A 26700-nucleotide genomic window follows, 5' to 3' on the forward strand; every position below is an offset into this window, starting at 1 on the left:
GAAGGGGGGGTGACCAAAGCTATTAACGGAGAGGAGGAAGGATAGAAAGTTACCCATGGAATTTAATGAGATACTGACATGAGACCTGGATGAAAACCATGGTCCCAGGTTCGATTCTGGCTTGGGTCACTGTCTGTGCGGAGTCTGTGCATCCTCCCCGTGTGCGCGTGGGTTTCCTCCGGGTGCTCCGGTTTCCTCCCACATTCCAAGGATGTGCAGGTTAGGTGGATTGGTCATGATAAATTGCCCTTAGCGTCCAAAATTGCCCTTAGTGTTGGGTGGGGTTACTGGGTTATGGGGATAGGGTGGAGGTGTTGACCTTGGTGAGGGTGCACTTTCCAAGAGCCGGTGCAGACTCGATGGGCCGAATGGCCTCCTGTGCTGTAAATTCTATGTAAGTCTATGTAAGACCCTTGCCACTTGGAGACCAGGGTGCCCGGGTGACAGTACCAAGGAGCCAGGCTGGCAGTGTCAAGCTGCCCGTATGCCAGTAGGACTGCCAGGGCCCAGAGCCCGACCTGTGGGGTCTCTGATGGCCTGGGAGACCCACCCAGGTGCTGTTGCACCTGGTCCACGATTGTGTGGACCGATGCTAGACACTGTCCTGGCTTTAGGTCCTGGATACCTGGTGAATCCGGCGCAGACATATGAGCTTAATGGCTCACTTAAATGTGGAGACAGAATTGAAAATGTTAGAAGGACTGGGAAACATCTGGCCTGTCCAGTTGGCAGAATGGGCAGCCCCTATTGTCCCTGTGATAAAACCAGCCATTCGCATCTGTGGGGATCACAACTTTTCAGTGAATCAGGCTGCCAAGATAGACAAGTGCCCCATTCCATAGATAGAAGACTTGTCTGCAAAACTGTCGGGTGACCAATCTTATACGGAGTTAGACATGACGATGCTTATCAGCAACTTAAGTTGGAAAATGCTTCTTGAAGTTATGTTACAATTAACACACGCAAGTGTTTGTATCCGTAGACGCGCCTGTCTATATTCCAAGGAACGTTTGTTGAAAGAGTTGCCACGTGTAGCAGTGATCCTGGTGGACGCATTGATAATGGGATTGTTGGAAACCGAGCACCGAGCTAACATAAAAGAGGTGTTCAGAAGATTTCAAGGGGCTGGCGGTCACCTCAGGAAGAAGAAAGGTACTTTTCAGGCCAAGGAAGTGGCTCACCTGGGTTACCGGGTAGATACACATGGGCTGCACTCCATCAAAGTCATGGTTCGAGCAATAAAGGAGGAGCCGCTGGCCCTCAGAAACACACCTGCGCTTAAATCTTTCTGAGGAATGGTGAATTATTATGGGTGTTTTCTGCCGAATGTGCCGACATCTGTCGGGCCCTCATTAATGTGTTACCAACGAAGCACCAGCGTTGGTTTTGAAAGACGCCACAGAGAAAAGCTGTTAAAAGGGTAAATGGGCAGCACGGCGGCACAGTGGTTAGCACTGTGGCTTCACAGCTCCAGGGTCCCAGTTTCGATTCCCCGGCTGGGTCACTGTCTGTGCGGAGTTTGCACTTTCTCCCCGTGTCTGCGTGGGTTTCCTCCGGGTGCTCCGGTTTCCTCCCACAGTCCAAAAACGTGCAGGCTAGGTGGAGTGGCCATGCTAAATTGTCCCTTAAAAGGTTAGGAGGGGTTATTGGGTTACGGGGATAGGGTGGAAGTGGGTCGGTGCAGACTCGATGGGCCGAATGGCCTCCTTCTGCATTGTCTGTTCTATGTTAAAGCAATTATTACATTCATCTTGTTTATTGACGCACTTCGGCCCATCCAGAACAGTGGTGTTAACTTGTGAGGCCTCTCCTCATGGCGCCGGTGGAGTTTTATCTCTGGATTATGGGTCTGAATGACCTGTAGGCTCTGACTCCAGAACCCTCCAAGAGGCTGCAAAAGACTGTTCTCAGATTGAAAAAGGAGAATTGGCTGTCGTGTGTGGAGTAAAAAAGTTCCACCAGTGTGTGCATGGAAGGCATTTTCCCATTGGACTATAAACCATTTTTGGATCTTTTTAAGGAAGACCGGGCTATTCCGCCAAGGTTTCAGCGTTGGTCACCAATCTTATCAGCAAAGGAGTATACATTCCAACACCGGCCTGCAACACAAATAGAAAATACCTATCACTGAGTCATGCATCATTGATTGAGAGCATAGCAACCCCTCCCCCTCCCCCACCCCACCCACCACCCAGTACCACATGAAATTGTGATGGCGCTAAACTTTGTGGATCCATGCAGGGCAGCACGGTGGCACAGTGGTTAGCACCGTAGCGTCACAGCTCCAGGGTGCCAGGTTCGATTCCCGGCTTGGATCACTGTCTGTGCGGAGTCTGCACGTCCGCCCCGTTTCTGCGCGTGTTTCCTCCGGGTGCTCCGGTTTCCTCCCACAGTCCAAAGACGTGCGGGTTAGGTGGATTGGCCAGGCTAAATTGCCCTTAGTGTCCAAAAAAGGTTAAGTGGGGTTACGGGGATAGGGTGGAGGAGTAGGGTTCTCTTTCCAAGGGCCGGTGCAGACTTGTTGGGCCGAATGGCCTCCTTCAGCACTGTAAATTCTATGGTTGCCAGTTTTGGCGCATCAAATAAAGTGTTGGACCATCAGAGACCTGCTGGTGTCCAAAGTGAAGCACAAAGTATCAACAGGATGGGCCAACGAGCCCGTGTCTGACGGGGTGACGTCATATTGTATTCGGAAAGACGAATTAAGTTGTGAAGATGGCATCAGAGTTTGGGGAGAAACTGCGCCTGTACTCGGAAGGGAGCTGCTCCTGGCTGAATAACATTGAGACCATCCAGGTGAAGATGCTCGCCAGGAGTTATGTTTGGTGGCCTGGCATTGATGCGTCCATTGAGAGGTCACCGAAGCTCACCAGGCTAAATCGCTGGCTTTTAAAGCAAACCAAGCAGGTCAGCAGCACGGTTCGATTCCCGTACCAGCCTCCCCGGACAGGCGCCGGAATGTGGCGACTAGGGGCTTTTCACAGTAACTTCATTGAAGCCTACTCGTGACAATAAGCGATTTTCAATTCATTTCAGTAACAACAGGAGTTGCCTGCTACTGCCCCTTTAAACCTTTAGGAATGGCCGGGTCGGCCATCGGTGTCCACATTGATTATGTGGGGCCATTTTTGGGGCACGATGTTTTTGCTCTTGATAGATGGCCATTCAAATTGGATGGGAGAGGATGGAAGTGTTGGTGCCACAGTTGAGGAATCGCGTTAGTGTTTTGCATCCGAGGGGATACCTGAAGTAATTGAGTCGGATAATAGAACGGCCTTCACGCGTGCAGGATTTCACCTCCACGAATGCTATAAAGCATATTCAGACTGTGCCAGGCCACCCAGTTTCAATGAACGAGCAGTCCAAGCCTTCAAGGTAGGCCTCAAAAAGTAGTGAGGTGCGACTCTGAAAACCAGAACCTCTCGATTTCATCCAGGAGACCGGAGGACGCCGCCTTCTACGATGGGAGCGCCGCCAGCGGTATTATTGATGGATCAAACTAAGCCTGAATTTTCCGGAGAGGGTAGAGGCCCAGTCAGAGCAATCAGAAGAAAAACCACGATTCAGGCGGAACGCCGATCTCATTTGCAATAGATGGACCAGTGTATGTCAGAAATTTCGGAAGCGGACAATGCTGGGTATTTGTAGACAAGACAAAAAGGCTGTCTTGCGAAGTGAATTTACGAGATAGAATTGTCAGGAAACACATGGACCATTCATGTGGACATGAGTTGTCCCAGCAGACAGTGCTACAGCCCGAAACCACATTGGCAGCAGGAAACGTTGTTGGTTGTCCGAGTGGTGAAGTAACGAGTCAACCTGTGACAGGGGAGCCTGCCGTCGCCGCAGAAACGGGTGAGGCCCACTTGCCAGTACCTGAGGTAGAAAGTACCCCAGACGAAGCCGTCAAGGCAGAGGCAGCACGGTGGCGCAGTGGTTAGCACTACTGCCTCACGGCGCCGAGGACCCAGGTTTAATCCCGGCCCGGGGTCAGTGTCCATGTGGAGTTTGCGCATTCTCCCCGTGTCTGCGTGGGTATCACCCCCCACAACCCAAAGATGTGCAGGGCAGGTGGTTAGGCCATGATAAATTGCCCCCCCAGTGTCCAAAAAGGTTTGGTGGGGTTACTAGGTTATGGGGATAGGGTGGAGGCGTCGGCTTATGGAGGATGCTCTTTCCAAGGTTCGGTTCTGACGCGAGGGGCTGAGTGGCCTCCTTCTGCACTGGAGGGATTCTATGATAGGGATTCTATGAGTTACGTGGAGATCACCAGAGAGATGAAATCAATGATGGACTGGTTGAATGGGTTGAATGTTAAATTTATTGCGGACTGTATCATTGTGTTAAAAGGACTGAGAGGAGGATTGGTGTGATATCTGGTCCCTTTGACGGGCAATTGGCCTATAAGGTTGTGGTGAATGTGATTCACATTATATATAGTTGCCAATATCACTCCATGTATATATGTTTGTTATCTACCCATTGTAAGATCAATGCTGTATATAGTTGCCAATATAACTCCGTGTATATATGTTCACTATCCACCATTGTAAGTGCAGTTGCACTGTCCGACCACCAGGGGAGTCTCTCTGGGAGTACGCGAGAGTTTGTACTGGGCTCCTCCCTTGGCTCCGCCCAGGACTCCTCCCCCTGGGACCGATGTATAAAGATCAGTGCCTTAGAGCCAGCCTGTCAGTTCATCTGAAGTTCAACGACGAATAGGCTGGCTCTGTTGTAAGTGTATTAAAGCTTCTGTTCAGATCCAACTACACGTGTTCGCTGAATTGATGGTTCCATCAAAGGTCACATGACCCAGGTAACCCAATCGGGGGACCAGGATGGGGGGGTTCACCCGAGCAAGCGCGGGCCTTTTGCCTCTGCCTGATTCTGGGACACGGGCTGGCGGCTGCAGAGACTCTTACCTCAGCCCGACCGCTGGGATGTAGGGCATGAAAGTCCACCACACACACACACACGTCACCAAGTGGCACTCTAAATCAGGTACCAGAGGTAGAGCATCGCGTTGGGAACATCCCAACAATGTGGGAGCCAGGCAGCACAAAGGGGAGGAGATAAAAAAAACAAGTACAACTTACGTCCCTCGAGGGACGACGAGGATAAGTACGTTCAACCACCTCTTGCCCGACACTGCAACAGCCCCGTAACAGCCTCCCCGAACAGGCGCCGGAATGTGGCGACTAGGGGCTTTTCACAGTAACTTAATTGAAGCCTACTCGTGACAATAAGCCATTTTCATTTCATTTCATTCTTTGACATGCCAGATCTGAACACTCCCTAGAATAGGGCTCAGTGCAGTAGGAGCAGCTAGACTATCCATTGCCACATCCAACTTTCTTGACTTTGAGCCCAGTTCACACATCACTAAACACCACCCAAACATGTTCACATGCCTCATTCTAATCACTTCAGATTCCTAACTTACTGACTGATCCTCATCGTCCCTTGGGGGACATAAGGTTTCTTATCGAACCATAGAAAAGTTACAGCATAGGAGGCCATTCAGCCCATCTTGTCCATGTCAGCCGTGTCTAATCCTACCTTCCTGCACCCTATTTGGACCGCCTCGCCTCCACATTGTTGGATTATCAACCACGTGTCAACCAGCACAAAACTGGCAAATGCCTACACCGCGAGACCCGAGTTGCTTTTGGGGCAGGGCGAGAATTACTGAGGCAACATGGTACCTCTGGTTCCAGGGACCAGAACTGGGGGGGGGGGGGGGCATGTCATAATATACACAATATATACATAATATATCATGGTGCAGACACATACTGATGGATACACACTGGGACCAATCAACATGCACAAACACCGCAGCCAATCACCAGTTAGGATACACACACTATAAAGGCAGAGGGCACCACGGTTCCCGCTCATTCTGGGTGCTGCCTCTCAGTGTAACAAGAACTCATCCAGCCCAGCACAGACTCACACCACGGGCTGAGTTCGGACAAGGCTTAGGTCTCTAGTTTAAACTAGCATCGTTTAAACCCGCAGTTCTCGTATGTCGATTAGTTAATAGTTAGTTAATAAAATAGAGTTGAACCTTCCTCAGTGATGGGGGTACATGTTCACCTCGCAAGCCTACACTATCCAACACTTCAGGGCACAAGTTGAATCATAATTATTTTTATTTTCCGATCGGAAATCGCAAGCTCCCAATGCAAAAACATCTCTGGGAGAAAACCCCCCCCCCAGCATCTCTTTGGAGAAAGGCAGAGCGAACAGCACAACCAAAGGGGAAGGTCAACGAATGAAGGCAGGACAAGTCGGAAAGCGGCAGAAGGGGGCCTGTTCCAGTTTAAATAATGCCCAGATATTGATCTGAATCAGCCAGAGGTGCTGCTCCGTCGAGCCTTCTAGGTTCTGCACTCGGGAGTGAAGTAAAAAGCAGTCTCGCCGCCCCCCCCCCCCCCCCCCCCCCCTCCCCCTCACACTGTCAGGCCAAACACATGATGAATTGCTCTGTCAACGCAATTCATTCAGGGACCAATTAATTCTGCAGAAATGAACTGGAGCCATCAGTTGGTGAAAAACTCACGGCAAAGAAAAGGAAGCTCTGTAACGTTGGAAGTTATCCTGACAGAAATTGGTCATTTAATGCTTTAGCGCACTGGAGACAGCCCTGTCATACACAATGCCATGGCAGGACTCCCCTGGTACTTTATTTATTAATTATCCCGAGCAGCCAGGGCATTTAACTGTCTCACTCCAGACCCGTCAAGTTGACTTCTTGTCATTTTTTTTTCCCCACACAAACAGATCCTTAAGCTACTTGAAGGTTAATGGAATGAAACCTTCAGCAACCCCCCCCACCAAAAAAAATATTTAAAGAATTTTATTTTTGATGCAAGTGCGTCGATATTTTTTTTTTCACGCTAAGTTTTTTCTGTGTCAACAGTCCCCCCCCCGCAACTCTATTTTTAGGAGCGAGCGTTCTGCATTGAAGAGATCTTTCAACACGGTCCCTTGACAACACAGATCTTAAAGGCAACTTGTAACTGAGATACGTGGGCCAAAAAGGTTCTTGTTCCGCACTGAAATAGCTGATCACAAGCTGGCATGGCAGGAGATGACAGCGTCTCTGGATCAGAGAGGGGAAAGGGGGTTCAAGCTCTAGAAGCAGTCTTTGGTGACTTTGCTGGAAGTGCGTGCTTATGGACACTTATGACACTTGATATGCGTGGATAAGTGTGAGGTCATGTATTTTGGTCGGAAAAATGGGAAGGCAACCTATTATCTAAATGGGGAGAGACTCTGGGGTGTTTCGATTGGATTGGATTGGATGGATTGGATGGATTGGATTGGATTTGTTTATTGTCACATGTACCGAGGTACAGTGAAAAGTATTATTCTGCGAGCAGCTCAACAGACCATTCGGTACATGGGAAGAAAAGGGAATTAAACAGAATTCAAGAAAATACATGAGAATACATAATAGGGCAACACAAGATATACAATGTAACTACATAAGCATTGGCATCGGTTGAAGCATACATGGGTGTGGTGTTAATGAGGTCAGTTCATAAGAGGGTCATTTAGGAGTCTGGCGACAGTGGGGAAGAAGCTGTTTTTGAGTCTGTTCGTGCGTGTTAGAACATAGAACATAGAACGATACAGCGCAGTACAAGCCCTTCGGCCCTCGATGTTGCACCGACATGGAAAAAACTAAAGGCCATCTAACCTACACTATGCCCTTATCATCCATATGCTTATCCAATAAACTTTTAAATGCCCTCAATGTTGGCGAGTTCACTACTGTTGCAGGTAGGGCATTCCACGGCCTCACCACTCTGCGTAAAAAACCTACCTCTGACGTCTGTCCTATATCTATTACGCCTCAATTTAAGGCTATGTCCCCTCGTGCTAGCCACCTCCATCCGCGGGAGAAGGCTCTCGCTGTCCACCCTATCTAACCCTCTGATCATTTTGTATGCCTCTATTAGGTCACCTCTTAACCTTCTTCTCTCTAACGAAAACAACCTCAAGTCCATCAGCCTTTCCTCATAAGATTTTCCCTCCATACCAGGCAACATCCTGGTAAATCTCCTTTGCACCCGTTCCAAAGCTTCCACGTCCTTCCTATAATGAGGCGACCAGAACTGTACACAATACTCCAAATGCGGCCGTACTAGAGTTTTGTACAACTGCAACATGACCTCATGGCTCCGGAACTCAATCCCTCTACCAATAAAGGCCATCACACCATAGGCCTTCTTCACAACCCTATCAACCTGGGTGGCAACTTTCAGGGATCTATGTACATGGACACCGAGATCCCTCTGCTCATCCACACTACCAAGAATTTTACCATTAGCCAAGTATTCTCAGACATTTGAATCTCCTGCCCGATGGAAGAAGTTGGAAAAGTGAGTAAGCCGGGTGGGAGGGATCCTTGATTATGCTGCTCGCTTTCCCCCGGCAGCGGGAGGTGTAGATGAAATCAATGGATGGGAGGCAGGTTTGTGTGATGGACTGGGTGGTATTCACGACTCTCTGAAGTTCCTTGCGGTCCTGGCCGGGCAGTTGCCATACCAGGCTGTGATGCAGCCCGATAGGATGCTTTCTATAGTGCATCTGTAAAAGTTGGTAAGGGTTAATGTGGACATGCCGAATTTCCTTAGTTTCCTGAGGAAGTATAGGCGCTGTTGTGCTTTCTTGGTGATAGTGTCGACGTGAGTGGACCAGGATAGATTTTTGGTGATGTGCACCCCTAGGAATTTGAAACAGAGGGATTTGAAACAGAGAATTCGATACAGAGGGATCTGGGTTTCCGCGTGCATGAGTCGCAGAAAACAAGCAGGTAATAACGAAAGCGAATGGAATAAAATAGCTAAAGGTATAGAGTATAAAGGTAAGGAAGTGTTGTTGCAACTATACAAGGCATTGTGCACAGTTTTGGTCCTTTATTTGAGGAAAGATGTAATGGTAGGGAGTTCAGAGGAGGGTCACCAGATTGATTCCAGAACGGCGTGTCTTATGAAGAAAGTTTGAACAGTTTAGGCCAATACCCAGGAGTTTAGAAGAATGAGGGGAGATCAAATTGAGGCATACAAGATGATAAAAGGTATGGATAGAGTAGACGTGGAGCGGATGCTTCCTCTCGTGGGGCAATCTAGAACGAGAGGTGATAGGGGCTGGTTTAGCACTGGGCTAAATCGCTGGCTTTTAAAGCAGACCAAGGCAGGCCAGCAGCACGGTTCGAATCCCGTACCGGCCTCCCCGAACAGGCGCCGGAATGTGGTGACTAGGGGCTTTTCACAGTAACTTCATTGCAGCCTACTCGTGACAATAAGCGATTTTCATTTCATTTTTCATTGTTCATTTCATAGCCTCAGGGTAAGGGGGTAGTAGATTTAAAACAGAGTTGCGGAGATTCTACTTCTCCCAAAGGATTGTGAATCTGTGGAATTCGCTACCCCAGAGTGCGGTGGATGCTGGGACAGTGAGTACATTTAAGGAGGAGATAGTCAGATTTTTAATTAGTGATGGGGGGGTGAAGAGCAGATCAGTGTAGTTGAGGCCGAGAGGATCAGATATGATCGTATTCATAGAATCATAGAATTTACAGTGCTGAAGGAGGCCATTCAGCCCATCGAGTCTGCACCAGCCCTTGGAAAGACCACCCTACCCAAGCCCACATTTCCATCCCATCCCCATAACCCAGTATCCCCACTTCACCTTTTTAGACACTAAGAGCAATTAGGTGTGGCCAATCCACCTAACCTGCACATCTTTGGACTGTGGGAGGAAACCAGAGCACCCGGAGGAAACCCACGCACACACGGGGAGGACGTGCAGACTCCGCACCGACAGCCACCGAAAGCCGGAATTGAACCTGGGTCCCTGGAGATGTGAAGCAACTGTGCTAACCACTGTCCTACCATGCTGCCCTGAAAATTTTTTTTTTACAGCGACGCTTTCTAAGGCATATTGAACGGTGGACCAGGTTTGAGAGGCTAACTTGCCGACTCCTGCTCCTAGTTCCGATGTTCTAAAAGAGAACTATTCAGTCTGATTTCACCATCGAGCTCTTGGTCTGTAGGTAACAGCACCTCAAGCACAAACCTGGTGTTGTTGATTAAGAAGGGGATTTCCTGATTAATAAGGGGATCGGGGAGATGGCAGGAGAATGGAGATGAGGAACACATCATCCATGATCGAATGGCAGAGCAGACACGATGGGCCGAATGGCCTAATTCTGTTCCTACATCTTATGGTCTTATGCCTTGAAGTTCACCCCCACCCCCACCAAGTCCCCACAATACCACCCCATTATGTCACACACAACCTAGGCTCAGGCATCGCTAATATGCACGCAAAAGGCACCAGAGAGTGACAGGTCCCTCTGAACCCCTAACTCAGAAGCCAATGACTTCAGGAGAGGAACACGGGAGAGAATTGTCAATAAATCCAAAGATGTGCAAGTTGGGTGGGGTTACAGGGATAGGGCGGGGAAGTGGGCCTAGGAAGGGAGATCTTTCGGAGGTTAGGTGCAGACCTAATGGGCCGAATGGCCTCCTTCTGCACTGTTGGAATTCGATAATTCTATGAAATACTTTAATTCAAATCTGATCCCTTCCAGTGTGTTGCCTCCCTCTCAGTTTCACACCTTTTTCTGAAATAATCTTTATTGTCACAAGTAGGCTTACATTAACACCACAATGAAGTTACTGTGAAAGTCCCCTAGTCGCCACAGTCTGGCGCCTGTTCGGGTACACGGAGGGAGAATTCAGATTGTCCAGTTCACCTAACAGCGCGTCTTTCAGGACTTGTGGGAGGAAACCGGAGCACCCGGAGGAAACCCACGCAGACAGTGAGAACGTGCAGACTCCGCACAGACAGTGACCCAAGCCGGGAATTGAACCTGGGACCCTGGCGCTGTGAAGCAACAGTGCCAACCACTGTGCTACTGTAATTAGCAACTACCACATGACCAACTAAATGTAATTGACAAAGCTCACTTTGCTCAATTAAAAACCAACAGCTGGTATGAAACGAAACATACAAACTTGGAAAATAGAAGCAGGAGGAGGCCATTCGGCCCTTCGATAGTGACATCGATATTAGAGAATCATTGTACTCTTCAGCGTGGGAACAAATCATCCCATTCACCAGGGCAACATGGTAGCATTGTGGACAGCACAATCTCTTCACAGCTCCAGGGTCCCTGGTTCGATTCCGGCTTGGGTCACTGTCTGTGCGGAGTCTGCACATCCTCCCCGTGTGTGCGTGGGTTTCCTCCGGGGGCTCCGGTTTCCTCCCACAGTCCAAAGATGTGCAGGTTAGGTGGATTCGCCATGATAAATTGCCCTTAGTGTCCAAAATTGCCCTTAGTTTTGGGTGGGGCTACTGGGTTATGGGGATAGGGTGGAGGTGTTGCCCTTGGGTAGGGTGCTCTTTCCAAGAGCTGGTGCAGACTCGATGGGCTGAATGGCCTCCTTCTGCACTGGAAATTCTATGTTAAAGTCTGTCTCCACTGAATCTTCATGTTCCAATTCTACTCACCTACCGCTTCTCCCGATTCCTTCACGTTCCACTTTTCAAACAGCGTATTTCCACTTTTAAAATAAGTTAAAAGGGACAGGATTCTCCGGCCGCTTGCTGGTCGGGGATTCTCTGTTCCCCCTGGCAGCCCACCCTCGCCCTCGGGTTTACCCGATGGGGAGGATTCAATGGGAAATCCCACTGACAAGCAACGGGTAGAGAATCCCGCACCAGAGAACGGTGCGGCTAAATTCTCCGTCCTCCAGGGGCTCTGGTAGGGGCACTGCCAAAGTGACTGGCTGGCAGTGCCAAGGTGCCCGGGTGCCAGGTTGCTCATGTCAGGGATCATGCCCAGGAGGCGCCCTGCCCTTAAGAGGTAGGGTGAGGAGATAAATTGGGGGATGCAGAGATTGGGGAGATCAAGGCGGCATTTAAAAATGGCCCCTTAGTGCAGAAAGTGAGGGAAGTGCAACCTTGGCAGGGTCCCCATCGAGGGCCAAAATAAAACAGAATCCCGTTTGATAGCGGGGTCGTTCCCAGCACTGCAGGCTCCCGAGAAACACCCGCGATTCACCCCCAAAACGAGACTCCTTTTTTGTTAAATCGTGGTCAACGCAGCAGGAACTTTTAAATTAATACAGCTCTGTTTCTGAAGACTACACTCACATTCGCCTTCAGTTTCCTGCTCTCTGGCCTTTCTAATGCCTCGTTCGGATGACGATTCTTCAGGTGCAAGCTTGGCATGGGGGAAATAGCATGATTCTGTGCTCATTGAGCAGTACGTGAACTTTCAACACAAGATACTGGGCAATGATCACAATAAGCAGGACGGTTGTCCGCTGATTTTCATAGATTTCATCGAATTTACAGTGCAGAAGGAGGCCATTCGGCCCATCGAGGCTCCACCGGCTCTTGGAAAGAGCACCCTACCCAAGCCCATACCTCCACCCTATCCCCATAACCCAGTAACCCCACCTAACACTAAGGGCAATTTGGACACTAAGGGGCAATTGATCATGGCCAATCCACCTGATCCGCACATCTTTGGACTGTGGGAGGAAGCCGGAGCACCCGGAGGAAACCCATGCAGACACGGGGAGAACGTGCAAACTCTGCGCAGACAGTGACCCAAGCCGGGAATCAAACCTGGGACCCTGGAGCTGTGAAGCATTTGTGCTAACCACTGTGCCGCCTGTGACATGGCGACCTCCTGGGGAACAGCAGCATAACACCACCCCGATTGCAGGCCACAGTGCTGAGGGAGCCCTGCAGTGTCAGAGGTGCTGACTTTTGGATTAGACATTGAACTCATCCCTCAGATGGACATCGAAGATCCCACGGCACCATTACAAAGAAAGTGTCTGCTATGTTCCCTGCTTTACAATGCTGGCTCAATTTCAAAGGTGCTTAATTAGCCATGTGTGTAAATCATAGCCCTCCGCTCAAGAACCCTCCGCTGGCTTTCTGTCCTTGCAAACATCGCTCCGCCACATTTCCCCCCCCCCCCCCACTGATTGACAAAAAACCCACAGGCTGTTTGAAAGCATCCACGCTGCCCCTAACTTACCCACTCCACGATGACCTATTCAGCCCACCTACCGTCCCCCTTCCATCCCCATATGGAGCTCTCGTGCCGAGCAAGAACCACCAGCAGACATCCCGACAAGGTGGCACTGTGGTTAGCACTGCTGCCTCACAGCGGCAGGGGACCCGGGTTCGATTCCCGGCTTGGGCCACTGTCTGTGTGGAGCCTGCACGTTCTCCCCGTGTCTGCGTGGGTTTCCTCCGGGTGCTTTCCTCCCACAGTCCAAAGAGGTGCAGGTTGGGTGGATTGGCATTGCTAAATTGCCCCTTAGTGCCCAAAGATGTGCAGGTTAGGTGGATCGGCATTGCTAAATTGCCCCTTAGTGCCCAAAGATGTGCAGGTTAGGTGGATTGGCATTGCTAAATTGCCCCTTAGTGCCCAAAGACGTGCAGGTTAGGTGGGGTTATGGCGATGGGGCGGGGGAGTGAGCCCAGATAGGGTGCTCTTTCGGAGGGTCGGTGCAGATTCGATCGGTCGAATGGCCTCCTCCTGCACTGTAGGGTTTCTATTGATCACAGAATGGGAAACGCTACACCTCCTTTCCTTGTGACAAAATGTCAAATGGCAATGTTTGAATTGTCACAGTGACAGAGGTACTGGTTTAATCGGTTCAGGACAGGTCAGAGCCCTGTGCAGCCAATCCGCTGGGACCCATAGGAATTTCTGGGAAGACACAAACAATGTTACACGTTACCGAGGAGTGAGCCCTCTGTAAACTAAGCGGTGAGCTAATCACGTTAAATCACCAAATGAGGAGGATACCACTTGGCTTTGGGGATTTGTATTTGATAAATAAATAAATAAATAGACTGTGTAGCCCTTTGTGACTGGCTGAGGTTGTGAAAGCAGCTATATAAATACACATCTGTAGTGGGGTTGTTGAACGGCTAATTTAAACCGATGAAGGAGTCATAGAATTTACAGTGCAGAAGGAGGCCAATTGGCCCATCGAGTCTGCACCGGCTCTTAGGAAAGAGCACCCTACCTAAGCCCACGGCTCCACCCTATCCCCGTAACCCCACCTCACCTTTTTTTTGGACGCTAAGGCCAATTTATCGTGGCCAATCCACCCATCTTTGGACTTGTGGGAGGAAACCGGAGCAGCCGGAGGAAACCCGGTCAATGCACTGAGAGCATAGACGTAGTGAAGATGCTTCCATGGATGGGAATGGTCCAAACCTAACTCGGAGTCATAACTCTGAGATGCTCATTCGTAAGGAATACAGGAGAACTTTCTTTACCCGGAGAATGGTTAGAATGTGGGACTCACCAGCAGAAGGAGTATTTGATGTGAATAGAGATACCGGGAGGAAGCTTGCTGGGTATACGGAGGAGAAAGGATTAGAAGGATGTGTTAATGGGGTTGGATAAATTGGAGTGGGGGGAGACGGGCTGGGTGCATAAACACCAGCTTGGAATGGATGGGCCTGATAATCTGTTTCATGAACGGTAAATTCTGCGCAATGTGTAACTTCACTGGAACATGTTTCCCGTTGTTAAAACCAAATCCAAAATAGAAACTGGGTACGATTGCGGTTACGTGATTCCCAAGCTGGTCAGCAATATGGGTGAGCTTCACTGGTGATTTTTAAAGAGGGATGTTCCTAGGAGACCTCGTTAAAAGCCAGGACCTGGTTGGAGATCTTGTGACGTTTCCTTAGTTTTAGCCATTTGAGTGTCGTTCGGTCTCCATCGCTTGCTCCCCAACAATCTTCTCTCTTTCCCCACTAGATAATCCACAGAGTCCCTGCAGGGCAGAAGGAGGCCATTCAGCCCATCGAGTCTGCGCCAAGCTTCTGAAAGAACACCCCAACCAGGCCCACTCCCCCACCCTATCCTCATAACCCCACCTAACCTGGGCATCTTCGTACTGTGGGAGGAAACCCACGCAGACACGGGACGAACATGCAGACTCCACACAGACTGTCACCGAAAGCCGGAATTGAACCTGGGTCCCTGGAGCTGTGAGGCAGCAGTGCTAACCACTGCGCCGCCATGGTGAGTTTAGCGAGGCCACAGTATCACGGGTATCCATCTTGCTGTGACCTCTTGGCAGAGGAATCATTCTTTGTATGTGTTTGTGTGAACTGAGAAAATGAGAATTGGCTGACCATTGAACCATGGAGGGAACCCCAGTCAGGCTCCAATCCTTGCCTCATACATGTCTTTCATTAAAGGGTTACTGGGCAAGGAATAACTAGAATGATCTAGTAATTCCTATGACGCTGAGGTTATTTGCATCAGCTCAATGGTTTTCTGCGCTGAAGTCAAATAAGTCAGAGTAGGCCCGGAGTTGAAGCAAGGGCCGGAGAATCCCCGCGACACGCCGCCCTACGATTCTCCACTGCCATTGGCGCCGGTGTGGTTGGCACAGCGCCGGTTGGGGGCCGCTCTACGCATCCGTCCTTCCTGGGCCGAGCGGCCGTCGTAAAAATGCCAGCGCCATCCACACCTGCTCTGAGCCAGCGGTCACTCTGGTTTAGCTCAGTTGGCTGGACAGCTGGTTCGTGATGCAGAGCAAGGCCAGCAGCGTGGGTTCAATTCCCGTACCGGCGGAGGTTATTCACGAAGGCCACGCCTTCTCAACCTTGCCCCCTCACCTGAGGTGTGGCGACCCTCAGGTTAAATCACCACCAGTCAGCTCCCCCCCCCTCAAAGGAGAAAGCAGCCTGTGGTCATCTGGGACTATGGAGACTTGATTGACTTGGATATGATCCCACTCCTACCCTTGTCTTCACCCATCTAGTTCACAAAGCTCCCTACCACTCTCGCTTACTTTAGAACACTCCTCAAAACCTACATGTGTGAATGAGTCATATCCTCAAGTCTTGGCTCGATATGACTGTTTGCCTGGTTACAATTCTATGAGGTACCTTGGGACATTTTCCTATGTTCAATGTGCTTTATTAATGCAAGTCCCATTGATTTTTACCTCAATTACAGTTTGCAAACAAACCTGGAAGATAAAGAAATGGCAATAAAGAAATGGAACTTGGGAACTTATTATCCAAATAGAGACTGGGATAGTATTAGTGTAAAGGGCAGAGAAGCCCAAGAGCTTCTCGAGTGTGTTCAGGAAAAAGTTCCACAGTAGGATGTTTCCCGTCCAAAGCGAGGGGAGGTACAGCTGGACCTGGTTCTTGGAAATGGGGTAAGCCAAGTGGATCAAATGTCAGTGGGCAAACATTTAGGGGGCAGTGGTGATTTTATCATCAGGCCATGGTTGACTTTGGGAAGGGGCAAAGAACCAGAGGAAGTAGAATTAACGGGAGTGAAGTCAACTACAAAGGGGTAAGAACTAAGTGTGCTTATGACAAATATCAGATGGATAGGACAACCAGGCTGAAGGTAGAAGGTTCAAAAAGAAAGCGACAATGGAAATAAGAGAAACAAAGAGAGAGCATGAAAAGAGACAAGCAGCCAACATAAACTGGAATCTCAAAGTCTTCCAAAGGCATATAAACATTAAACTGGTGTTAAAAGGAGGTGTAGGGGCCAAAAAGGGGATTTACACATGGAGACGGGAAGAATGGCTGAAGTCTTAAATCAATACTTTGCATCTGTCTTTCCCAAGGATAATAATAACAATGATCGCTTATTGTCACAAGTAGGCTTCAATGAAGAGCCCCTAGTCGCCGCATTCCTGTTCAGGGAGGCCGGCACGGGAACTGAACCCGCTGCTGCTGGCCGTGTTCTGCATTACAAGCCAGCTGTTTAGCCCGCTGTGCTAAACCAGCCCCTCGACTGTTGGCCAGGCCATGGTGAAAGAGGAAGTAATTTAAGCACGAAGATGATTCAAAAGTGAGAAGGAGGAGATATTAGATAGGCCAGTCTATACTTAAAATTGGGGATGCATCCAAGAATCCTGAGGGAAGTGGGAATGGAAATTGTATAGTCACTGGCCATACATTTCTCACCTTGCCTGGAACGCCACCCACCCCCCCCCCCCCTCCCCCCCCACCCCCTCCCCCCAAACCCCCTCCCCCCCCCCTTGTTTTTCCTGATATATATTAATGATATAGACCTCAGTGCACAGGGCACAATTTCAAACTTTGTGAATGATACAAAACACGGAGCAACATGGACTGTGAGGAGGATAATGCAGGACTTCAAAAGGACATAGATAAGTTGAGGGGGTGGGCAGACAAGTGTCAGACGAAGTTCGATGCAGAGAAATGTGAAGCGGTTCGTTTTTGTCGGAAGGAAATGGAAGGTCAATATCAAATAAAGGGTACAATTCTGAAGGAGATGCAGAGGGGGAATGATGAGGATGTGTATGTGCATAAGTCATTAAAGGTGGCAGGATGGGTTGAGAGAGCGGTTAATAAAGTGTGCAGCATCCTAGGTTTTATCAAAAGTGCACAGAGTACAAGAGTAAGGAGATGATGTTGGGCGGCACGGTGGCAAAGTGGTTAGCATCGCTGCCTCACAGTGCCAAGGACCCGGGTTCGATTCTGGCCTTGGGTGACCTCCGGGTGCTCTGGTTTCCTCCCACAGTCCAAAGACGTGCAGGAGAGGTGGATTGGCCACGCTAAGTTGCCCCCTGGTGTCCAAAGGCAAGGTGGGGTTACGGGGATAGGGTGGGTGATTGGGCCTAGATAGGATGCTCTTTCGGAGGATCGGTGCAAACCTGATGGGCCGAATGGCCTCCTTCAGGACTGTAGGGATTTAGATACATAGAACAGTACAGCACAGAACAGGCCCTTCGGCCCTCAATGTTGTGCCGAGCCATGATCACCCTACTCAAACCCATGTATCCACCCTATACCCGTAACCCAACAACCCCCCCTTAACCTTACTTTTTATTAGGACACTACGGGCAATTTAGCATGGCCAATCCACCTAACCCGCACATCTTTGGACTGTGGGAGGAAACCGGAGCACCCGGAGGAAACCCACGCACACAGGGGGAGGACGTGCAGACTCCACACAGACAGTGACCCAGCCGGGAATCGAACCTGGGACCCTGGAGCTGTGAAGCATTTATGCTAACCACCATGCTACCCTGCTGCCCCCAATTTGCTGTGGAACTTGCGTAACACACTATTTCAGCCAGTGCTGCAGTTCTGGGTACAGTTCTAGGCACCGCATCTCGTGAAAGATGTCAAGGCGTCGGGACAGGATGCAGAAAAGATTCCCGAGAATGGTTCCAGGGCTGAGGATCTTCAGTTATGAGGATAGGTTGGAGAAATTGGGACAGTTCTCCTGGGAGAGAAGGAAGCTGAGAGGTAGGTTCAAACGAGACATTGGAAAAGGAATTAGACTGAGTGGGAAGAATGAACATCAGTGCGGGAAGATGACGGGAGAATGGCACAAAGCATATTGCTCATTCGGAGAGCTGGTGCAAACATGATGGGGCAGAATGGCCTCACTTCCCAGAGCAACAATTCCGTGAACCTGTGATTTAATTTCATGGGCCCAAAGCTGTGAACACCTGACTGCCGATGCAAGTAATTTCTCCGCAACTTCTGATGTGCTCGGTCTTTGATGCTGATTTTCTCATTAGAAGGAACTGATAAACTGTGACACAACTGTTCATAAAAATTCTAGCGTGTTTATCTAAACTCCTGATTAATCAGCACTGCTGTCAGCTCACAGCTCGAGAATGACTGTTTCAAGGTACTTATCGCTTACAGAGTCGGGCATGTACGAGGGAGGAAACACAACCATAAACTGCTGAGAACAAACCTCCCTGTTGCCAGCTATCATCAGCCATTGCTCTCAAGCATCTCTCCCCGTTTCCCAGCATTTACTCTTCAAAGCGTGCGCCCTCCCCCCACCCCCCCCCCCCCCCCAACTCCACACCACCCCCTCCCCGAATCCGCAGGGGAATCCATCAACCAAATCGCTCACCTTTCACCCACTGATGCTCGACTTACTCTTGACCATGAGGAACAGCAAAGCTCAATTCAAACTGCTTCTGACCGAGACCTACCCCCCCCCCTCCCGCACCCCCCCACTCCCCCCCTCCCCAACGCCGCGACAACTATTGCTTTGTCAGAAGTTCGCCGATTGCGAAAGATTTACTAACAGTTTCGCTTCGCCCAAAGGAGAAAGACAGTCAGAGAGGCTGGGATTGTTATCTTTTGGCCAAAACAGATTGCGGGCAGATTTGATAGCGGTGTCCAAGATTATGACAGGTTCAGATAACATCGTCAAGAAAAAAAAACTGTGTCCATTAACTGATGCTGTGGGATGAAAGGACACAGATTTACAGTCTTGGGCACAGACGCAACGGTGGTGTGGGGGGGGGGGGGGGGTTAGTAGGGGTACGGGGAGGAATTTGATTATGCGGCGAGTGGTTAGGAACTGGATCTTACGGCCCGGGGGGTGGGGGGTGGGGGGGGGGGGGGGGGTGGAAGCTGAGGCAATCAATGGTTAGCAGAGGAAATTGGATGGGTGCTTGAGGGAAATAAAGTGGCAGGACTATGGGGATGGAGCAGGGAAGATTGGATTGCAGTACAGAGATCTGGCATGGACTTGACGCTGCCTTAGGTCTCAAAGACGCAACGACTTGCTTTTATGTCGCAAATTTTGCACAACTTCAGGCTATCCCTAAGCGCTTTACAATAAGCGAAGTATTTTTCTAACAAAGGCAACGTGACAACCAAGTTGTGAACATCAAACTTCCACAAACAATACAATAATGCCCAGTCCATCTGTTTTTAGGTGTTAGTAAGCGGCTCCTGTGTGGAAACTGGCCGCTGTCCAGCACAGGCTGGGAGGAACGAAGGGCCTGTTCCTGTGCTGTAATTTTCTTTGTTCTTTCTTTGTTCTTGAATGAAACCATGGGGGACATCTCAGGTGAACCCGGGCAACCAAACACAAAGTGGCTCCCTGAGTTCACTGCCACAAATGGGTTGTGCAGTTAGCACAGTGCGATTGCTGGAAAGTGGGCGCAAAGACCCGGCTCTGGCACTGGCAGAAGGCGTCAACCATCTCCCCACCCACCCAGCAAACGTCTCGTCCCTCAAGGCAGCCAATCTGGACCAAATCCCCGAGCTAGGCAGTTCTCGGCACAACACCGGCAACACAGCCCAGAATCAGCTCTTGGTTGACGATCCCACGTTGGAAATCCCGGGATTTTGACCTCCCACATGGGAGTGGGTCAAACTGAATGGGTTTCCCACTGGAGCCAGACCCGACCGCCACAACCTCTTCCGTTGGGGACGCTGTGACTCGCCCCTGTGCAGCTGTGGTGCAGATCAAACCAGGGCACACATAATGGACAAGTGCCCGACCTGTGCTTCAGGGGCGCTCTCGCTGCCCAACCCCAAGCTGTGGAGATGCCGGCATTGGACTGGGGTGGGCACAGAAAGAAGTCTTACAACGCCAGGTTAAAGTCCAACATGTTTGTTTCAAACACGAGCTTTCGGAGCGCAGCTCCTTCCTCAGGTGAATGAAGAGGTATGTTCCAGAAACATATATATATAGACAAATTTGTCTATATTCGTCGAAACACATAGACAAATAGACAAATTTGTCTATATATAGATGTTTCAGGAACATACCTCTTCATTCTCCTGAGGAAGGAGCAGTGCTCCAAAAGCTAGTGTTTGAAACAAACCTGTTGGACTTTAACCTGGTGTTGTAAGACTTCTTACTGTGCTCACCCCCAAGCTGATCAGGAGGCTTCCAACAGGCTGAAGAATTTCAAACTTGGCATCTCGCTGTTCATCAGTGGATACGATAGTAGTAGCATCAGTTAAAGGATTAATATTGTCCAGGACACCTGGAATAAATGTCCTACTCTTCTTCAAATAGAACAATGGGATATTTTAATTCCACCTTGAGGGCTGACTGAACCTTGGCTTCACATCTCACCCAGTAGAACATACCCTCAGTACTCCACTGCATTGTCAGCTCAGGTCTTGCGCTCAAGTCCCTTGAGCCGGAGGGGAGGGTGCTACTGTCGTATTCAATATTTTCCCCGCTTCTTGACTGTGATAGCGAAATTCAAACAGCATTCATTAGGTAAGCAAAACTGAACTTTATTTACGAATTAGAACTGACTGCTAGCAGCAATGGCTGAGACTTGAAGTCGGAAGGCAGTCATATACAAACTGCTTGGTCCGTCCCAACTCTGCGATATTACAGAAGAATAAGGCGATTTTTATACATTATAGGATCAAGATAACATGAATACAACTTGGTCAGGAATTTAATCGAAAGTAAAACAAAAGTAATAATTGTTACAATGGCGTCACCTTGCTGACCTTTAGGGGAATGGAGTTTCATATCATTATCTTGTCTTTGTTTTAAGAAAGGGACAAATTTGTTTATGAACAGGGAGACAGTTTTTCAGCTTGGTATTTATTGAGACTGCTTCTAGGTTCATGACGAACAAGCCTTATCTAGAATTTCAGAGTCACCCAGTTCTCAGGTCATGTTGACCTCGGCTGTATCTGTGTATTTTGTATCTGTGCCTTAGGTTTAAATTCAATTGTACCAAGAAGACTTGACTAGTTTTCCCATCATGCCATTATTTGCTTCACACAATACCACACTACAACCAAGCCAAGTCGAGCTCCCGTGGATATGTACAAGCCTTGCACATATTGGCGAGGTTCCGCAACTTGCCTCAGCGTCTCCCTGAGCAGAGGAAGGGATATTTGACCCCAGGTGAGAAAGGATGGAAAGGGGGCAATGCGTCACTGTTTACATTAAGATAAGGCATTTCCCATCGCTCCACCTGCCTCAGTGAGATATCCTTGTTGAATGTGTAGGGGGGCGGAGGGGGTCAGCCATGCAAGTGTCATCAAGTATGGATCAAATACAAAGATGCAGGATTTCAGGTTAAATTCACAATGAGGGGCAGCACGGTGGCACAGTGGTTAGCATTGCTGCCTACGGCGCTGAGGACCCGGGTTCAATCCCGGCCCTGGGACACTGTCCGTGAGGAGTTTGCACATTCTCCCCGTGTCTGCGTGGGTTTCACCCCTACAACCCAAAAGATGTGCAGGGTAGGTGGATTGGCCACGCTAAATTGCCCCTTCATTGGAAAAAATAATTGGGTACTCTAAAAAAAAAAAAATTCACAATGAGAGAGGCTAGGAGTTCGAGTTATTGGTTTGTGTAATGCCAACGCATTTAGATTTTTTAACCATTATCATGATTACCTCTCACCTTTCTATTTTTGAAAACCTACCGGAAAACGTACAACTTTTAAAATGTAGGCTTCGGTAGTGTGCCTGACTGAAAATGTGAAGTGAGGTGAAAGGACAGAGGCAGCGAGCAGCATAGTCCTATAGCTTGAACAAGTGGGTGGCATAGTCTAAGTCCAAATGCAGCAAGACCTGGACAATATCCAGGCTTGCGCTGATAAGTGGCAAGTTCCATTGGCGCCACACAAGTGCCAGGTAATGACCATCTCCTACAAAGAGGACCTCACCACTGCCCCTTGACGTTCAATGCCATTACCATTACTGAATCCCCCACTATCATCATCCTGGGGGTTACCATTGAAGCTGAACTGGACCCAGCCATATGAATACTGTGGCTACCAGAGCAGGTCAGAGGCTGGGAATCCTGCGGAGAGTAACTCACCTCCTGACTCCCCCAAAGCCTGTCCACTATCTACAAGGCACAAGCCAGGAGTGTGATGGAATACTCTCCACTTGCCTGGATGAGTGCAGCTCCAACAACACTCAAGAGGGTTGACATCACCCAGGACAAAGCAGCCCCACTTGATTGCTCCCCTTCCAAAAATATTAATTCCCCCCACCGCCAGCGAACAGTAGCAGCCGTGTGTACCATCTGCATCAAACACTGCAGTAACTCATCAAGACTCCTCAGGCAGCACCTTCCAAACTCACGACCACTAGCATCTAGAATAACATGGTGGCACAGTGGTTAGCACTGCTGCCTAACAGCGCAAGGGACCCAGGTTCAATTCCAGCCTCGGGTGACTGTCTTGTGGAGTTTGCACATTCTCCCCGTGTCTGTGTGGGTTTCCTTGGGCAGCACGGTAGCACAGTGGCTAGCACTGTGGCTTCACAGCACCAGGGTCCCAGGTTCGATTCACTGCTGCGTCATTGTCTGTGCGGAGTCTGCACGTTCTCCCCGTGTCTGCGTGGGTTTCCTCCGGGTGCTCCGCTTTCCTCCCACAGTCCCAAGACGTGCAGGTTAGGTGGATTGGCCATGCTAAATTGCCCTAAGTGTCCAAAAAGGTTAGGATGGGTTATTTGGTTATGGGGATAGGGTGGAAGTGAGGGCTTAAGTGGGTTGGTGCAGACTCGATGGGCGGAATGGCCTCCTTCTGTACTGTATGTTCTATGTTCTATTTAACAGCACCGTGTATGAAAAATGAAATGAAAATGAAAATCGCTTATTGTCACGAGTAGGCTTCAATGAAGTTACTGTGAAAAGCCCCTAGTCGCCACATTCTGGCACCTGTCCAGGGAGGCATGTACGGGAATCGAACCATGCTGCTGGCCTGCTTTAAAAGCCAGCAATTTAGCTGAGTGAGCTAAACCAGCAAGATGTACCTGCACCACATGGATTGCAGCGGTTCAAGAAGTCAGTTCACCACCACCTTCCGAAGGATAATTAGGGATGGACATTAAGTGCTGAGAGGGTCGCGGAGCGATCACAGGAGCAACGTCAATGGCTGTGACCAGCTTTTAAATGGACCTTCCAACCAGAAGTGGCAGCGGAGAGCAGGTCATGCGCCCGGCACGACACTGATATCATGTGCTCTGTACGTCCATGTTTTTGGTGAGAAATCACAGAGAAGAGATTCCTCCATTTTCTAGCTGTGAGCAACCAAGGCAACAGGATGGTGAAGAACTGAAAATGGATCAATTTAAACAAAGAAAAAAATGAAATTAGAAACTAAGCAGTGTAAAGATGATTTCTTGAGGTATGGCTTTGTTAATTGTGCCTTTGCAAATCAGGATGTAAAGCCCATGTATGTTATATGCAGGGAGAACTGGCAAATGGGATTTAAAACCTTCAAAACTTCAAAAGGCATTTGAAGACGAAGCATAGAGAGTTCAAGGACAAACCTCTTGATTTTTTCAAAAGATGGGGCAGGAGCTTAAACCATCAGCTGAAGTCCTTAGTGGGCAGCACAGTAGCACAGTGGTTAACACTATGGCTTTACAGCACCAGGGCCCCAGATTTGATTCCCGGCTTGAGTCATTGTCTGTGCGGAGTCTGCATGTTCTCCCCGTGTCTGCGTGGGTTTCCTCCGGGTGTTTCGGTTTCCTCCTTCAAGTCCCGACAGATGTGCTGTTAGGTAATTTGAACATTCAAATTCTCCCACTGTGTACCCGAACAGGCGCCGCAGTGTGGTGACTAGGGGCTTTTCACAGTAACCTCATTGCAGTGTTAATGTAAGCCTACTTGTGACAAGAAAGATTATTATTCGTAGTAGTAGAACTGTAACATTGAATGACAAAGCAAGTGAGATCGTGAGGACCACGCAGGCTCACCTGTCGTATTAAAGGGAAGCAAAAATGGTGGGGGGAGGCGAAGGTCGGTTGGCATGGGTCGCGAAGGGCGGCCGGCGTGGAGTGCGAAATTCAGCCGGTTGGTAAAAGTGGTCCCAGGGAAATAACATTTGAAAAACACAGCTCTAAAATGTATCAGAAATACACCAGTGAATTTAGGAATGGTCCTAAATGGATAGCTGCAATTTAATATCTGGCTGAGGAACGCAGACCTGCAGTGCAGGCTGCCTAAAGCAAGCAATGTCCAGTCGAACATCTCGCCACGTGTTGTCCACCACTTCAAACAGATTGGGTCAATGCTCAGCACCACACAGGGATCTTGGGAAAAGGGAAAGGGAGATGAGGGTGAGAGCAGGTTAACTGGGCTACAAGGCCTGTCCCACCACTCCTAATTATCTCCTTTACCCCCCCACTACCCCACCCCCCCACCCCCCCCCACCCCCCACCCCCCCACCACCCCCCTCCCCCCTACCCCCCCACCACCCCACCCCCTCCCCCCTACCCCCCCACCCCCTCACCACCCCCTCCCCCCCACCCCCCCCCACCCCCCACCCCCCCACCCCTCCCCCCTACCCCTACCCCCCCCACCCCTCCCCACCCTCCCCCACCCCACCCACCCCGCCCACCCCCCCCACCCCCTCCCCCTACCCCTACCCCCCACCCTCCCACTCCCCCCACCCCCTCCCCCCCTACTCCTACCCCCCCACCCCGCCCACCCCCCCACCCCCTCCCCTACCCCTACCTCCCCCACCCTCCCACCCCCCCCACCCCCTCCCCCCCTACCCCCTACCCCCCCCACCCCCTACCCCCTACCCCCCCCACCCCCTTCCCCCTACCCCCCCCCCCCCCCCCCACCCCCCCACCCCCTCCCCCCTACCCCCTCCACCCCCCACCCGCTCCCCCCTACCCAGCCCACCCGCTCCCCCCTACCCCCCCACCCCCCCCCCCCCCCCCCACCCGCTCCCCACCAAACCCCCCTCCTCCACTTTTATTTTGAAGAGAAATCCGACGAGCCTCCTGGAAAAAAATAAACAAAGATTCCCCGTGTCGTTTTTTTTTCTTCCTCGAGGCTGATTGGTGCCCCTGTGAGGACTTGTTAAAAGTTAATAAAAAGAGAGATATGGGATGTGCAGCAGAATATAATTAATTAAATGAGACTAATTAGGAACATGAAGCCAGGTGCCATGCAGAAGCTGACAGCTGAAAGACAACGGTTAAAAACTCCAGTTGAGGGTGTTCAATGACAGGAGCAAGACCAAAACACAACTTTTATGCATTCTGCTATCCGAAGCCTCCCCAGAGTCTCAGAATGAAATGGTAGACTGCTGGGTCCTGTGTTTTTATTGTTGTCAGAGATCATTTTTTTCTTGGCACTGGTTATAACGGCGGCTAAAATTTGCTAACATATGCCATAGGCTTTGCCTCGCCGTTCTGTCCGTATCAATTTCTCCTGCGTATTTGTTTCCAAATGAAACGTACCATGAAGATGTTCTGTCAGACTCCAGAGTGCCTCTTATAGAGCAAAATAGAAAGAGATTAACAAACGTCCGACATCAGCATTGGGGGCAGCATGGTAGCATGGTGGTTAGCATAAATGCTTCACAGCTCCAGGGTCCCAGGTTCGATTCCCGGCTGGGTCACTGTCTGTGCGGAGTCTGCACGTCCTCCCCGTGTGTGCGTGGGTTTCCTCCGGGTGCTCCGGTTTCCTCCCACAGTCCAAAGATGTGCGGGTTAGGTGGATTGGCCATGCTAAATTGCCCGTAGTGTCCTAAAATGTAAGGTTAAGGGGGGGGGGGGGTTGTTGGGTTACGGGTACAGGGTGGATACGTGGGTTTGAATAGGGTGATCATTGCTCGGCACAACATTGAGGGCCGAAGGGCCTGTTCTGTGCTGTACTGTTCTAATTCTAAAATCAACTTTTATTGAGGTTGTGGCTTTGGTCGAATCCATCCAGTGGTCCCCACCCCCCCTCTCTTCTAGGGTAGAGTTCAACGCGGGCTGCCTGATCTCCAGTCCCCCACCGATTGGCAGTTCTGAATGTGTGTGCCCAGACAGACTATTTAAATGTGCAGAGGGTGATTCACTCCGCAAGACAAGCTGGGTCCAATTCTCCAGCACACACACACACGCCACTCCCTCCCTCACTCTGTG

This window comes from Scyliorhinus canicula, chromosome 22 (assembly GCF_902713615.1).
Source record: "Scyliorhinus canicula chromosome 22, sScyCan1.1, whole genome shotgun sequence".
In the NCBI taxonomy this organism is placed as follows: Eukaryota; Metazoa; Chordata; class Chondrichthyes; order Carcharhiniformes; family Scyliorhinidae; genus Scyliorhinus; species Scyliorhinus canicula.